Genomic DNA, 14,546 nt, shown 5'->3' with positions numbered 1-14,546 from the left:
GTGCAACTGAATGAAAAAAGTATATGCATGCTGGGTGAGCAGAGAAGAACAACATTCTGGTTGAGTTATATGTCCCATTTTTCATTATGCTTGGGTGGAATAGATATGCCCCTGGAATTCCTGGTTATGATTAGTATCATGAATGTATTTGGCTGACCAGATTTTGCCCTGATCAAGTGCAGAATCTATATATTTTGTTATCTTGAGTTTGATTTTAATCACTAGGCTTGGACCCCAGGACATTTTATTTCTTTTTCTTACTTTGTAAAAGGTTTAGTTCTAGAAGTTTCATGCAGTCATTCATTGGCTTGAATGAATTCTTGACTTCCACTTGCCCTCGGACTGAGTTAGGCAACCCCTTTTGTGATCCACGGGTCCGTAAACCAATCATCACGATAGCTTCTTGCTTTGTCCTTCCTTTTGCTTTATGCTCCGTTTCATCTCCAAGACCTGGAACCCCTTGAAGGCATAGACCATATATCCATTGCTGTATCCCTAACACCTGGAAAAGTACCTGGAACAGAAGAAATGTCAAAAGAAAAATAAAAGTTGGAAGGATGGGATGAGATTGGGTGATTGGAGAAAAAAACATGCAATGTTGTGGTTATTTTAGGATTCCGAGGAGAAATGTGGCCAAATAACTTTGAGCCCAGTCATATCCCTGGTTCCTGTACATCCAGAATTCATTATTCAAGATGACAAAGATTCTCTGAAACAAAATTTAATAAGCTTGAGCATGTTTAAGTTGGAATTAAAACCTCTAAGCTGGTCTGTGAGCGAGCCTGGTTTCCATGTTCTATCTCGTAGCCGTGCACGTGGGTGAGAAGCTCCTTGAGTCCTTGTTCAACAAGGTTCATATGAAGAGCTCTTTGAGCCTTATGGAAACAGAGTAGATGTTGCCAAGAGTGACTGAGTCACCACTCCAGACAGTGAGAACTGTGTGTTTACTGGGCTGCTTCCAGCCAGCCTGGTGAAGTTGACGGGGCACACAGGCCAATGCCTGTAAGGCACAGGGCCCTGGCGCAGAGTGGGAATATGGCAGAGGTCAGCTTGGGCAGGGCCGTGGGAGCCACGTACGAAACTATGGCACTGGAAGGACAGTTCTCTCTTCTTCCATAGAGTTGGGTTAGAGACCTGGTCCCATCTTGCTTATAAAAGAGAATGACGCCACCAAAATTTGGTATAGCTATACGTTGCTTTAAGAAAGCCCAATATTAGTAGAGAAGAATAAGAATCTCAGCATTTTGCAGTTTGCAGTGTGCTTTCACATCATTGCCCTTTTGCTGCTCATGAGGGAGGAAGAAAGCTTTAGTTACCATCTCCATTGATTAAGAAGAGCATGGGGCCAGACATGGTGGCTCACGCCTGTAATCCCAGGCCAAGACAGGAGGATTGCTTGAGCCCAGGGGTTCAAGACCAGCCTGGACAACATAGTGAGACCCCAACTCTACAAAAAATAAAAAAATTAGCCGGGCATGATAACATGTACCTGTGGTCCCAGTTATATGGGAGGCTGAGGCAAGCAAGAGGATTGCTTGAGCCCAGGAGGTGAGGCTGTAGTGAGCCATGTTTGCACCACTGCACTCCATTCTGGGCAACAGAGCAAGACCCTGTCTCAAAAAAAAAAATAAGAAGAGCATGGACTTTATCGTTCAAATTCTTTATATATATACATACATATATATATATATATATATATATATATATATATTTTTTTTTTTTTTTTTTTTTTTTTTTTTTTGAGGCAGAGTCTCGCTCTTTCACCCAGGCTGGAGTGCAGTGGCGCAATCTCGGCTCACTGCAGGCTCCGCCCCCTCGGGGTTCACGCCATTCTCCTGCCTCAGCCTTCCGCATAGCTGGGACTACAGGTGCCCACCACCTCATCCGGCTAATTTTTTGTATTTTTAGTAGAGGTGGGGTTTCACCGTGTTAGCCAGGATGGTCTCAATCTCCTGGCCTCATGATCTGCCTGCCTCGGCCTCCCAAAGTGCTGGGATTACAGGCGTGTGCCACCACGCTCAGCTAATTTTTTGTATTTTTAGTCAAGACGGGGTTTCACCATGTTAGCCAGGATGGTCTTGATCTCCTGACCTCATGACCTACCCACCTTGGCCTCCCAAAGGGCTGGGATTACAGGCATGAGTCACCGTGCCTGGCTAAATGAAATTAAAGCACTTAGTACAGTGCCTGGTACAGAGGTGGCATTCAAAAAGTACTAGTTATTAGTGTTAGTTTTATTTTTACTTATGAATAAACTGGAGCTTAACTCAAGATTACCAAGCCTTTAAGTTGGACTTGAACCCATTCACAAAGTTCTATGACTGCATAATTCTAAGGGTAGTCTGAATATCACAGAACAGAATAAGATGATTATCTTAGCATTCTTTCCACTTCGTTGTAATTATCTGATTTTTAAAGGTGTCTCAGGCTTACAAAGAATTGTTAGGATTCCTCTAAATGGGTGCTTCATTTGCAAAACCTCAATCTACCACCAACTTGTCACAGCCAGACCTATTACATAAAATAAAACAGACACGTGGAGGAAATTGCTTCCTGATTTAGGTGAGTAAAGCTGGTGAGAAGTCTCTTGAGGCATTTTCTATCTCAGTATATTTCATTTTTTCAGAAGAATTCTGTTTTCCCATTAAGAAGACAACTGTCAGGTGAAAAGGCCCAGAAATCTAGTAGGGCTGTGTGTGGATCAGTTGCATCCGTGAAGCCCCGAAATTGTTTGATCTATCTGATATTAAGTGTCTGCATTCTTGGCAGAATCAGGATAAATGAGTCCTTCTTTTTCTTCTGTTCCTGCACATTTGGCATAATACAATCATAGAGAGTGAATAATAGTCCAATTCAGCTCTCAGTTTCTGCATTGATTCCTCCAGAGAAATATAATAAGCTCATTCTTTGGTTGGCTCCTGATTTTGATTGACAGAAAAAATAACAGCAGAAAGATTACATTTTGCCAGCATCCTAAATTTTGAAGAACAAAAACCATACTTAAATGACTGCTAAATTGTCTGACGTTCCTATTTTTAAAAAGAACCTCCTGGAGGGAAACATTCTCTTTGTCTTCAGGGAAGGAGTTAAAGGCCAACAAACTTTGTTGTAAAGTTTCTAAAAGCTGTTGACAGAAGGCTTGATGAAAATACTATATCTTGTGCCCAGAGAAAAGCACATATTTTGAGAGTCCTGTTTATTGTCCCTTCTCAAGGTGGGGTAGACCAGAAGTGCAGCTTACATGTGTGGACTTTGAAATAAAGTTGCCTAGCTCTAATCTGTTTGATCTTGGGTAACTCACTCAACCCCTATGCCTCAGTTGTCCTCACTGGTAAAATGGGATCATTATTACCTACCTCACTGGATTTATAGCACGAATAAAAGAAGTTAAAACAATAAAAATGCTTAGCACTGTGCCTGGCACAAAGTGCATGCTCTGTAAATGTTGATTGTTATCCTTCTTGTGTTGTTAATAATATTGCTGTGAGTATATATATATATATATATATGTATATATACACACACATATACACATATATATGTATATATACACACACATATATATACACATATATATACATATATACATATATACACATATATACATATATACATATATACACATATATATACATATATACACATATATACATATATACATATATATACACATATATATACATATATATATACACATATATATACATATATACATATATACACATATATACATATATACACATATATATACATATATACACATATATACATATATACATATATATACACATATATATACATATATATACACATATATATACATATATACATATATACACATATATACATATATACACATATATATACATATATACATATATACACATATATATACATATATACATATATACACATATATATACATATATACATATATACACATATATATACATATATACATATATATACACATATATACATATACACATACATACACATATATATACATATATAATATATATATACACATATATATATATAAAAATATATTTTGCCATGGAAAATTTTTGTCCAATAAAATCTTAGATGTAAAGAGAGCTGCTCTGGTAGAAGTGGAGCAGAGAATACATAAAAATAGGGTGACTCAATTCCCCTTTTCCACAATTGCTATAAATACTCTCTGACCTCACCCTCCTCAACTGTCCCCAAGATTGCTCCAGGGAACCCCAGGGCTCCCTCTAACACCCACTGCTGTAATGGGTCCTGGGTCTCTCACTGTCCAAACACTCTTGTTCAGAATGGTCCTGAGTCATGGACTGCTCTGGCAGGTGTTGCTGTAACTTTTTTTTTTCTTTGCCTCCCAGTGTCTTTGGGCAGAAAAATTGAAGGGAAAGGAAAGCCACCTTGTTCAGAAGAGTTCTTCTACCGTTGCCTTCTCCTTTGTCTCTTCTCTAAAGCTGAGGGTCTCTGTCATTTTGGCCACTCTTCCTTGAGCATGGTTTAGGGTCATCCTCATCCTTTAGGGCAAACTATAGTTTCTCAGTGTGTGTTGTAAGATTTGAACTCTATTAACACCTGGTTTTTGAACTTCGGTATCTATTACAGTCACCTGGGGAGGTAGTTAAAACCCCTGCTTTTTGAGTCCCTCGCCAGAGATACTCTGATTTGGTAAGTTTGGGGTAGAGCCAGGGAAGCGATGTTACTTAACAAATTCCAGAGTCCCAAGTTTAGTAGCAGCTGTGGCATTTACTGAATGTGAGACCGTGGAGAAGTCATTACCTGCCCATGGTTCTGTTGCCCACTTTGAGAAAAGAATGCCTTAAAGTAGCTGATCTCCAAGAAGCCTTTCCAGATCCAAAATTCTAAGATTTCACCATTCTAGCTGTGGTATGGGCTGTGTGCAGCAAAGCAAGATCCTCACGCTCCTCGTTCTGAATGTCATTCCTATGTTAATATAACCCAAGATCCCATGGATTTTCATGGCAGCCACATCTCTGTAGTGAGTCACAGTGAACCTAACTGTTGATAGAAATCTTTTTAGGCATAATGCTGCCTGGTAATAACCTACATCCTATTTTCATGTAGCTTTTGGCCTCCATGCAGAGTAAATAAAAGAAAGCAGGTATACCTTACGGGTGTTTAATGCTCGAATGCATGAAAGAATCCCACATTTTACTAGATTATAACATCACAGGGGGAAATAAGGGCTCATCTTCTTCTCCCTTTTCTAGCTCTCCTAGTAAGTGGCCAGTGGACATCTGTCTTTTCTGATTTAGCTTGTAAACCCATTTTATGCCCCCCTCATTAGGACAGTGTTTGCCAAAATGCATCCCATGATAGGCTTTTTCCTTAAACTATCCCATAAAATTAGTTCCCTGGCAAAAATACATTTAAGAATCACACTATCATCCCATTATCCTTTAGGATATTCTCAGTGCATATAGGCACATTAAAGGTTCTGAGAAGTCCTGTAGACAAAAAAAACTATTTGACTACTATTTAGACCTCCATTTTCCAAACTTACCTGACCATGGAATCTCTTCTTTCTTTTACTGTCTATTTATATTGTTCAGTGGAAGCCATTCTGGTTTAACACTGATTTGGAGGCTCCTATTTAGGGCTGCCCATCTTTGCCCCAATAGAAAGCAGAAAGATTGGGCTGGGCTCCTAGAGGAAGGGGCCTCAGAATTCCTTAACTAACTCTATCTTAGAAGGATGTATTTACAATAGTGTACAGCCATTGCATTCTGCCAAAAAGCTGCTGGTTGTGAACAATGACCTCTTGAAAGAATGGGATTTGCCCCCTGTAAAGTGTGTATAATCTGTCTGTGAAATTTCATACACTCTTGGAAAAAGGGAGATGGTTTTCTACAGCCAATTTTGTACTTTCTTATAGCCATATATGGTACAAGATAGAGAAATGGCCTGACCAATTAAAGCAAAAGTTTTCTCCTGGGGATTTTGAACAAATAAGTTCAAGAGAGAGAAAGGATATGTTTAGAGGCTGATGTGGCTTCAAGAACTGAAAGATAAAGAATAGGCATGTCTTATATTTTTAAAGGTATCTTCCTTCAGATACCAGCAAATGATCTGTCTCCTTACCCAGCTGAGTGGGAGGATTTTTAAAATTTGTATAGAATACATTTGATGTAAAGGGTGTGTGTGTGAGAGAGAGGGAGAGATTTTAAGAATTTATTCTCTTTTTAAGGTGTTATCATAAGGTCAAACATAAGCCCAGCTGCATATGAATATTTCCAGCAAGTTAACCTTTGTTTAGCTTTACCACTTCTTTATAACATTACGTGGGATTTAAGAACATACTTTGTAAAACTGTTTGGAGAAAATGTAGTGAAAACTACTTTGGAAAGGGATAATTCTTTAAAAAAAAAAAAACAAAACTGGTTTTTAGCTACCAGCAGATAAATGAATTACCTCATCACCCATGGTTTCACTTGGTTTTATCCAAAATAAGCCACTGAAGAAAAAGGATTACCTTGTCACATATTACAAAGAAACACAACTGTAATTGCTCCAGCTGTCGAGGGCCTCTTCTGCTTCCTCTGGGGTGAAAAAGTCACTGAGAAAAACTGGGAAGTGTGTGGTTCATGCAGGACAGAGAAGCGTTCTGTCTGTTAGGATAATGTGCTTTTACATTCTGCATATTTATTTTTGATCAAACTGTCACAAGATACTGGAGTATTCATACATGACATTTTAAGTGACCCAGTAGAGAGCAAAATCTCCACCATGCATAGAAGAAAAAAACATTAAAAGCATCACCAAGATTTCTAGTCATTGAGTTCAGTTAGTTTTAGAGAGAACTGACATGGTTAGTCAAGAAGGGGAGAAGTCAGGAGCACCTGATTTTAATTTTGAGCCCTATAGAGAGATCTGGTGTGGATAATAGTTTTTGTTTGTTTATTGATTTTTCCAACCACCATTTCAGGGGACCTAATAAGACTTCAAGCATTCTTGGAAGTAAGCTGAGTCAGGTGCATCTACTAACCACAACGCAGGATAACAAGGGTCAAGGACGCTTATTTTTTAAATAGTAGGCATTCCAATGGGCATGAAATGGTATTTGTTGTGGTTTTGATTTGCTTTCCCTAATGATTAGTGACGTTTAATGTCTTTCCATGTTTTTATTGGCCATTTGCATATCTCCTTTTGAGAATATTCAAGTTTTTTGCCCATTTTAAAATCAGGTTGATTGTTTTTGTTGAGTTGTAAGAGTTCTTTATATATTCTGGATATCAGTCACTTATCAGATATGCGATTTATAAATATTCCATCCCGTTCTGTAGGTTGCCCTTTTACTCTACTGATAGTGTTCTTTGATGCACAGAAGTTTTTAATTTCCATGAATCCAACTGTTTTTTCTTTGGTTCCCTGTGCTTTTGGTGTCATATCCAAGAAATTATTGACAAATCCAAAGTCATGAGGTTTTGCCTTATGTTTTCCTTTAGGAGTTTTATAGTTTTAGCTTTTATGTATAGGTCTTAGATCCATTTTGAGTTAATCTTTGCATATGGTATAAGGTAAGAATCCAGGCCGGGTGTGGTGGCTTACGCCTGTAATCCCAGCACTTTGGGAGACTGAGGCAGGTAGATCACAAAGTCAGGGGTTTGAGACCAACCCGGCCAATGTGGTGAAACCCCGTCTCTACTAAAAATACAAAAATTAGCCAGGCATGGTGGTGCATGCCTATAATCCCACCATTCAGGAGGCTGAGGCAAGAGAATTGCTTGAACCCGGGAGGCGGAGGTTGCAGTGAGCTGAGATCACGCCACTACACTCCAGCCTGGGCAACAGAGTAAGATTCTGTCTCAAAAAAAAAAAAAAAAAGAATCCAACTTTAGTTTTCTTTTCCATGAGATTATCCAGTTTTTCCACCACCATTTATTGAAAAGACCATTCTTTCCCCTATTGAATAGTTGTGGAACTCTTACCAAAAATTGACCATATGTGCAAAGGTTTATTTCTGAGCTATCTAGTCTAGTCCACTGGTCTATATGTCTGTCTTTATGACAGTACCATACTTTTTAAAAAAATTACTTTAACTTTGTAGTGGGTTTTGAAATCAGAAAGTGTGAGGCCTCCAACTTTATTCTTTTTCAAGGTTGTTTTGATTTTTGGGGTCCCTTGAGATTCCAGTGAATTTTAGGATAGATTTCTGTATGTCTGGAAAAAAAAAGTCACTGGAATTTTGATCGGGATTGCATTAACCAAACAACCTTTAAAAAACATTTGATTATATAGATCCTCATCCTTATTCTAGCTTAGACTTTCTAGAAGTGTATGGAATTATAGACACAGTAAGATCCTTGAAGCATGTGGATCCAAAGCCCAGCTCGCTCTCCCTCCATGCCCTCTCACTTTCCTGTCTCCATTCCTTGTTTGTCCTCATGCCCCGCTTACCTTCTTTACTTCTCTCTGTACCTCCAGGGATCCTCTCCAAGATGGAGTTGGAGAGAAGACTGCGTTTAAGCCATATCCTTAATATTAGACATTGACACAGCAGTGCTGCTGAGAAGGCTCCTCCAGCTAGGTTCCAAGAACCCTACAGAATCTCTAAGTGGATCGAGACAGGTTCACCTGCCCTTCTGTGGTCTGGTGGCTACCAGGTTGTCAAGAACTGACCAGGATGACTCTGAAAACAGTCTCTAGCTCATGTGGCTGGAGTCAATACATTTAAAAAAAAAAAAAAAAAAACTAGTTTCAATTATACTAACCAATTGAATACTCAAGATTGACACCTTGACAAATTATAGGAAATTGCAAACATTTTCCCACACTCAATTATCAGGCCTGTTCTCCAAAGACTTGGGAGAGGATTTAGGCCAGAAACCTCCCCAGGGCAGATTTAAAAATCACAGTAGCAGTGACAGGAGCTGAGATCAACAGGACACTCTCCCTGAGTGCCTGTTGGCATCAGGACCAGACCACCAACGTCTCCCTAACTGAAAAGCTGGGGACAGGAGAGACCTGGGGCCAGTGTCTGCCCTCACTGAAGGAGAGAGGAAGAAATGCTTTATTTATCTGCTTTAAACAGTATTTTCATTTAGAAAGCATTTTGGTTCCTGTCAGGGAAGGTTAAGGCTGGTTGCCAGAAAAACCAAACCAAACTTTTTTCCTCCCCACCAGAGGATTAATACTCTCTCTAAACTCCGAGAAAAAAAATTCCTTTTCTTCAAAGGCATCCTGTCTGCAGTGTTTCAAATGAAACTTTTCCTTCTTACAGTGGTTTGTCAGTTGGTGGTGGGCCAACCTTTTAAGCTGGTCTTTTAGAACTGAGGTGTTCCAACTGCAAGGCACAGCCCACTAGTGAGGCATAAGACCTGTTTAAGGGCCAGGCGCAGTGGCTCACACCTGTAATCCCAGCACTTTGGGAGGCCAAGGTGGGAGGATCACGTGAAGTCAGGAGTTCCAGACCAGCCTGACCAACATGGTGAAACCCCACCTCTACTAAGAATACAAAAATTAGCCGGGCATGGTGGCAGGCACCTGTAATCCCAGCTACTCAAGAGGCTGAGGCAGCAGAATTGCCTGCACCTGGGAGGTGGAGGTTGCAGTGAGCTGAGTTTGCACCATTGCACTCCAGCCTGGGCAACAAGAGTGAAACTCTGTCTCAAAATAAAATAATAAAATAAAATAAATAAAATAGCCAGGTGTGGTGGTATGTGCCTGTGGTTCCAGCAGTGAGCTGAGATTGCACCAGTGCACTCCAGCCTGGGCAACAGAGCAAAACTACGTCTTTTAAAAAAAAAAAAAAAACCTGTTTAAGGGCTCTGCAATCAGCATTTTAGAACAGACTAGAGTAGCATATATCAGAGTTTATTGTACATAATACGAGTGTATCTTGATATTTTTCAGTTTAACATGTGGAGAAGTGGTTGTTTATTGGATGGCGATATATCATTCTTACCGTGTTTTTACTATGTGGTCAAAAATAGTCACAGCTACTATTTTAAAATTACCTTTGGCTCAACAAGGCCTGGTCATGTTGCCAGAACTGGCAAAATATCACATACTAGACAAATATATAGAAATAAATAAAGCTCTAAAAACTAACCATTTCAGGTTCGTTTTGAACCTAGTCCTTATTTGAGCCTTCTGGTTTGATTTCTATTTGGTTGATTACGTTTTTCAAGAGAACACATTTAATATGAGTATATCTTGATTTAATGTAACAGTGTTTCTTCCACTTCAGTCTTTTATAAAATTTCTGCATGATTTTTGCCAAATCTGTGAGCCATTTGTGTTTTTTATTTCGTATTTTCCTTAAGCTAGCTCAAATTTTAAATCTACATTTAATATCCATGAAACTGTTAATTTATATATGGCTAGTTATCATTTTCCAATATGTTTCTAATATATCTAATAAGCAATAAATATGACTTTTAAAATATAAAAATATTCATGTGCCATCCAAAACAATCTCATCCACTTCAGTGGCCCACGTATCATCATTTGGGGGATACAGATGTTCAAAACATTCTTTTATGCTTTTCTTTTTCCCCCTTTGGTTCCTTTGCTTTAACAAAGGTTCAGATATTTGAAGAAAATAACAAGAGTTGTTAGTTATGAGGAAAATAAGTGCTTTTCATTTTGAAGAACTCACCCCACCCACCTTCCCCCAAACTGGTTTTCATAGGATACTAGCATTTCTGAATTCACAAGCAGCTCATCTAATGTTGACCATACCTTGACCCAGCCGGTTTTCTCCATCAAGATTGGAAATTACCCAGCCGCAGAGGTCGTCTCAGAGACTTGCCCAGATTTGAATAGAAACAAGGCTAAAAGGACACTAGAGAAATAGCTCATCCTCTTTCTAACAAATGGGGCAACTGAAGCCAAGAGAGGCAAAATGGCATATCTAGGATCGCGCCATGAGTTGGGGACAAAGTTCAAGGTCCAGCCTACCCACCCACACCTCCCCTTTGTTTAACTTACTATCTGAGAAGCCTGTTGAGGAAAGCTTCATGCTAGGAGTCATAGGACCCCAGGATTAGAAAGGACAAAGAAGGCCAGGCGCGGTGGCTCACACCTATAATCCCAGCACTTTGGGAGGCCGAGGTGGCTGGATCCCTTGAGCTCAGGAGTTCGAGACCAGCTTGGGCAACACAGCGAAACTCCATCTCTACAAAAAAACACACACATACACAAAAATTAGCCAGGTGTTGGTGGTACTTGTCTGTAAGGCTGAAGCTGGAGAATCACCTGAGCCTGGGAAGTGGAGGTTGCAGGGAGCCGAGATCGAGCCACTGCACTCCAGCCTGGGTGACAGAGTGAGATTCCATCTCAAAAAAAAAAAAAAAAAAAAAAAAAAAAACGGACAAAGAGAGGAACAGGCCCCGAACAGGCCCCAAACAGCCACTCGGCCAAGCTCTGAGATCACTGGTGTGATATCCTAGGAATGATAGAAATGTATCAAGTTACTTTGTACAAGACCACTCATGACTTGACATACCCTTCATGTCATAGGGGACTTCTGGCTGTGACATGAGTGTAGAATGTTGATGACCTGGTCCTCAGATGCCCTAGTGCCCCCTGTCTAGCACCACTCAAGACTTCTGCTCTAGAAACCAAATTCAGAATCATACCCAGGTGCTACCTTTTATAGTCGTAATGAGTAGCATTGAAATGCCCCCATGACTTAATAACCAGGGAGCCCAGACTAAATACTACATAGAAATTCTGATTCTCTGAGTTTTAATCTGAATTTTTTCCTGAATTTAGGCTGAAGAGTTTTAATAAAACGCTAAAGACTCATCACAAATCCTACATCTCTGTTGCCTTAAATATGACTTGCAAATATCAAAATTACCAACCAGCAATTCATAAGTATCTTTATGCTCCAGCAGACTTTAGGACACAAAGATGAGTCAGGGTGAGGAGTCTCTGTCCTGGAGGAAATCCCAGACCAGGGGAATAACCGACCTGTAGCAGAAGCACCACGTGATAACACAAGGATCACTTCCTCCAGGAAGTTTTCCCAAACTCTTCAGGGGGAATTAGTAGAGCCTACTAATTGTCCGGTTCTCATAGCACCTCATAGAGCCCTCTACCACTTTTTACACTGTTTTCATGGTTTGTTTTGAAGTCCATTGCACCCTGAGACAGTGAGTTCTAGGGGGCAGGAGCTTTATTTAACTCTGTGTTCCCAGAGCATTGTATAAAGTAGCTGGCCCTCCAAAATCATTCTGTGGAAGAGGTATGGACAGAGTCCTAGTGAAGCATACAGTAGGGGAAAATGCCATGTGATATAAGCCAGGCCTGAGAGTCTCAGATGGCCATTTCACCAAGACAAGCCAAGTATCTGTTTTCTTCTGGGTCAGTTATTAGCTACTTAGTTGGTTAATTTCTAGCTGCGATTGTTAGTGTTAAAAAAAAATAGAAATGATAGTAGAGACATCCATTTCTGAGCAAGCCTCAGAGTAGCTCCAAGCAGTAAAATCACATTGATCCATGTACACGTGGGGACTATGCCTAAAACTTCTTTAGGAAAGAGGAACATACCCTTGAATGTGATCTTGTAGTTCCTGTAAGGACAGTGTTGCAACCTGCCCCTAAGACCCCCGTCCTTTTCTTTAGCACTATTTTTTAACAAATAATATAGTTTATTTAGTTAAATTTATTGTCTGTTCCTTCTTGCTAAAATGTGAACCCCATGAAGGCAGAGATTTCTATCTGTTTTTTCACAGATGGATCCCAAGTACCTAAAACAGTGTCTGGCACATATTAGGAGCTCAATGAATGAATAGATAGATATGAATGAATATATTGAATGAATGAATGAAAACTTTACATCTGCCCCAGATCTGAGTTCAGGTAAAGGGAAAGGCAGTTTTCCTAGGAGGACTGGTACTCAGGATTGGTGGGTGCACTAGTATTTCAGCCAGAGAGCCATCCTCTGTGATGTAGGCTGCTGTATTTCAAATGGCAGGGATGGTTTGTACCGCACCATGGATGTCGTGAACATACATAAGCTAGTAGAATGGGCAGTTCCTAAAAGTGCCCTTGTTGTTTAAGTGGCTGTTTACATGCATTCTTCATCGAAGGATGTAGCTATGACACCATGTCAGGAGACCTGAGTTCAAATCCCAGATATCTGCATTTCTGGCTGTGTAATTTAGGATTGTTCTTTAGCCCTACCTAAGTCTCAGTTTCCTCACTCTTAAAATAGGGGCAGGAACCCCTTTTCACAATGTGCTGAGCACTGAGCCTCCTGACACCGAGCAGGCTGCTGATGGGCAGCGTCAAGCCTGTAGCAACCCTCTAACAGGCCAGCAGTGTGGGTGGGTTCTCTGAGCCTGATTCCAAGCCAGTCTCCCCAGGAAAACATCCAACAACACCCCTTGAGTTTTGTTAGGGAGGATTGTGAGGCACCCTCCCTCCAAACCCAAATCCCCAGTAAGTCAGGAAGATATATGTGTTTTAAAACATTGGGAGGTCTGCTTTGGATCACCCTGGAGCTGTGGCTTCCCCGAGCAGCTGAGAGTGAAAGGAGGCAGTTCCTCTACTGTGGGCTCTCACGGCACGGTGCTCACGCCCCACACAGGGGCTGCCTTCACTCGGCTTCAGCAGCCGTTGACTTTTAAATCATAAAAAGCCGCTCTATATACAGTTTACTCTGTTGCTAGAAGGCAGTGGAACATAGGTATTAAAAAAAAAAAAAAGGCAGAAGAAGCAGCCGTTAATCCCGCCAGGCTTCTGGGCACTGGAGTAGTTGTGGATGACAAAAGTTAATTAGAAACATGAGCAGTTTAACCGAAAACACTTGTGACAATTGGAAGGGCAGCCTCTCCAGTTGGAGGATTTTTCCTAGGGAATCACTGCAGGAGAAAGTGGCTGCTGCTAGGTAAGTCATGTCATTGTGACTGTGCAGATGCAGAGGTGCGTTTTGGGGGGCTGAAGGGGCGTATCCTGTCTGCCGTGCACACTGGGCATGGGGTGTGGGTGGGCGTGGGCACGGGGCCCAGTGGAGACGTGCCTTGCCTGGCACTTTCTCTCCAACAGCTGTCCTTCCTTGAGAGAGAGGCTGCATCATCCCGGGCACTGACTGAAGCAGGGTGCTGCAGTTTCCATTTCTGTCACATTGGCCACCTTGGTGACTAGCCGTTAGTTTGGAGCCTGCCCTCACTAGAACAATTCTGGCTCTAGTTTGGAAATATTTTGAGGCTTTTCTGAGAAAAGAGTCTGGCCAGGGAAATACTCACTGAGCGCCAAGGGGAAGCCTTGACTTTCAGATAACCTGTGTGTTTTCTTGCCCACACTGAAGCCATTGCATAGATTGCACTCTTAAACAAAAAAAAAAAAAAAAAAAGAAAAAAATAAGCTGTTTTTAAGTCCAAGCTGAACCATGTTTGCAATTTTTTTTTTTTTTTTTTTTTTTGAGACAGAGTCTCACTCTTTTTCCCAGGCTGGAGTACAATGGCATGATCTCAGCTCACTGCAACCTCTACATCCCAGGTTCAAGCACTTCTCCTGCCTCAGCCTCCCAAGTAGCTGGGATTACAGGCATGTGCCACCACACCCAGCTAATT

The 14,546-nt window shown here is 40.7% G+C and overlaps 1 protein-coding gene across 8 annotated transcripts in view; it reads left to right on the top strand.

Annotated features, from left to right (window-relative positions):
* NAV2 (neuron navigator 2) overlaps positions 1 to 14,546 on the top strand; it is a 782,645-nt gene that overhangs the window by 577,216 nt on the left and 190,883 nt on the right. The gene's annotated exons all lie outside the window — the stretch shown is intronic.

Source organism: Symphalangus syndactylus, chromosome 6 (genome assembly GCF_028878055.3).
Source record: "Symphalangus syndactylus isolate Jambi chromosome 6, NHGRI_mSymSyn1-v2.1_pri, whole genome shotgun sequence".
Classification (NCBI taxonomy): domain Eukaryota; kingdom Metazoa; phylum Chordata; class Mammalia; order Primates; family Hylobatidae; genus Symphalangus; species Symphalangus syndactylus.
This window is presented reverse-complemented; position numbering and strand designations above follow the sequence as displayed.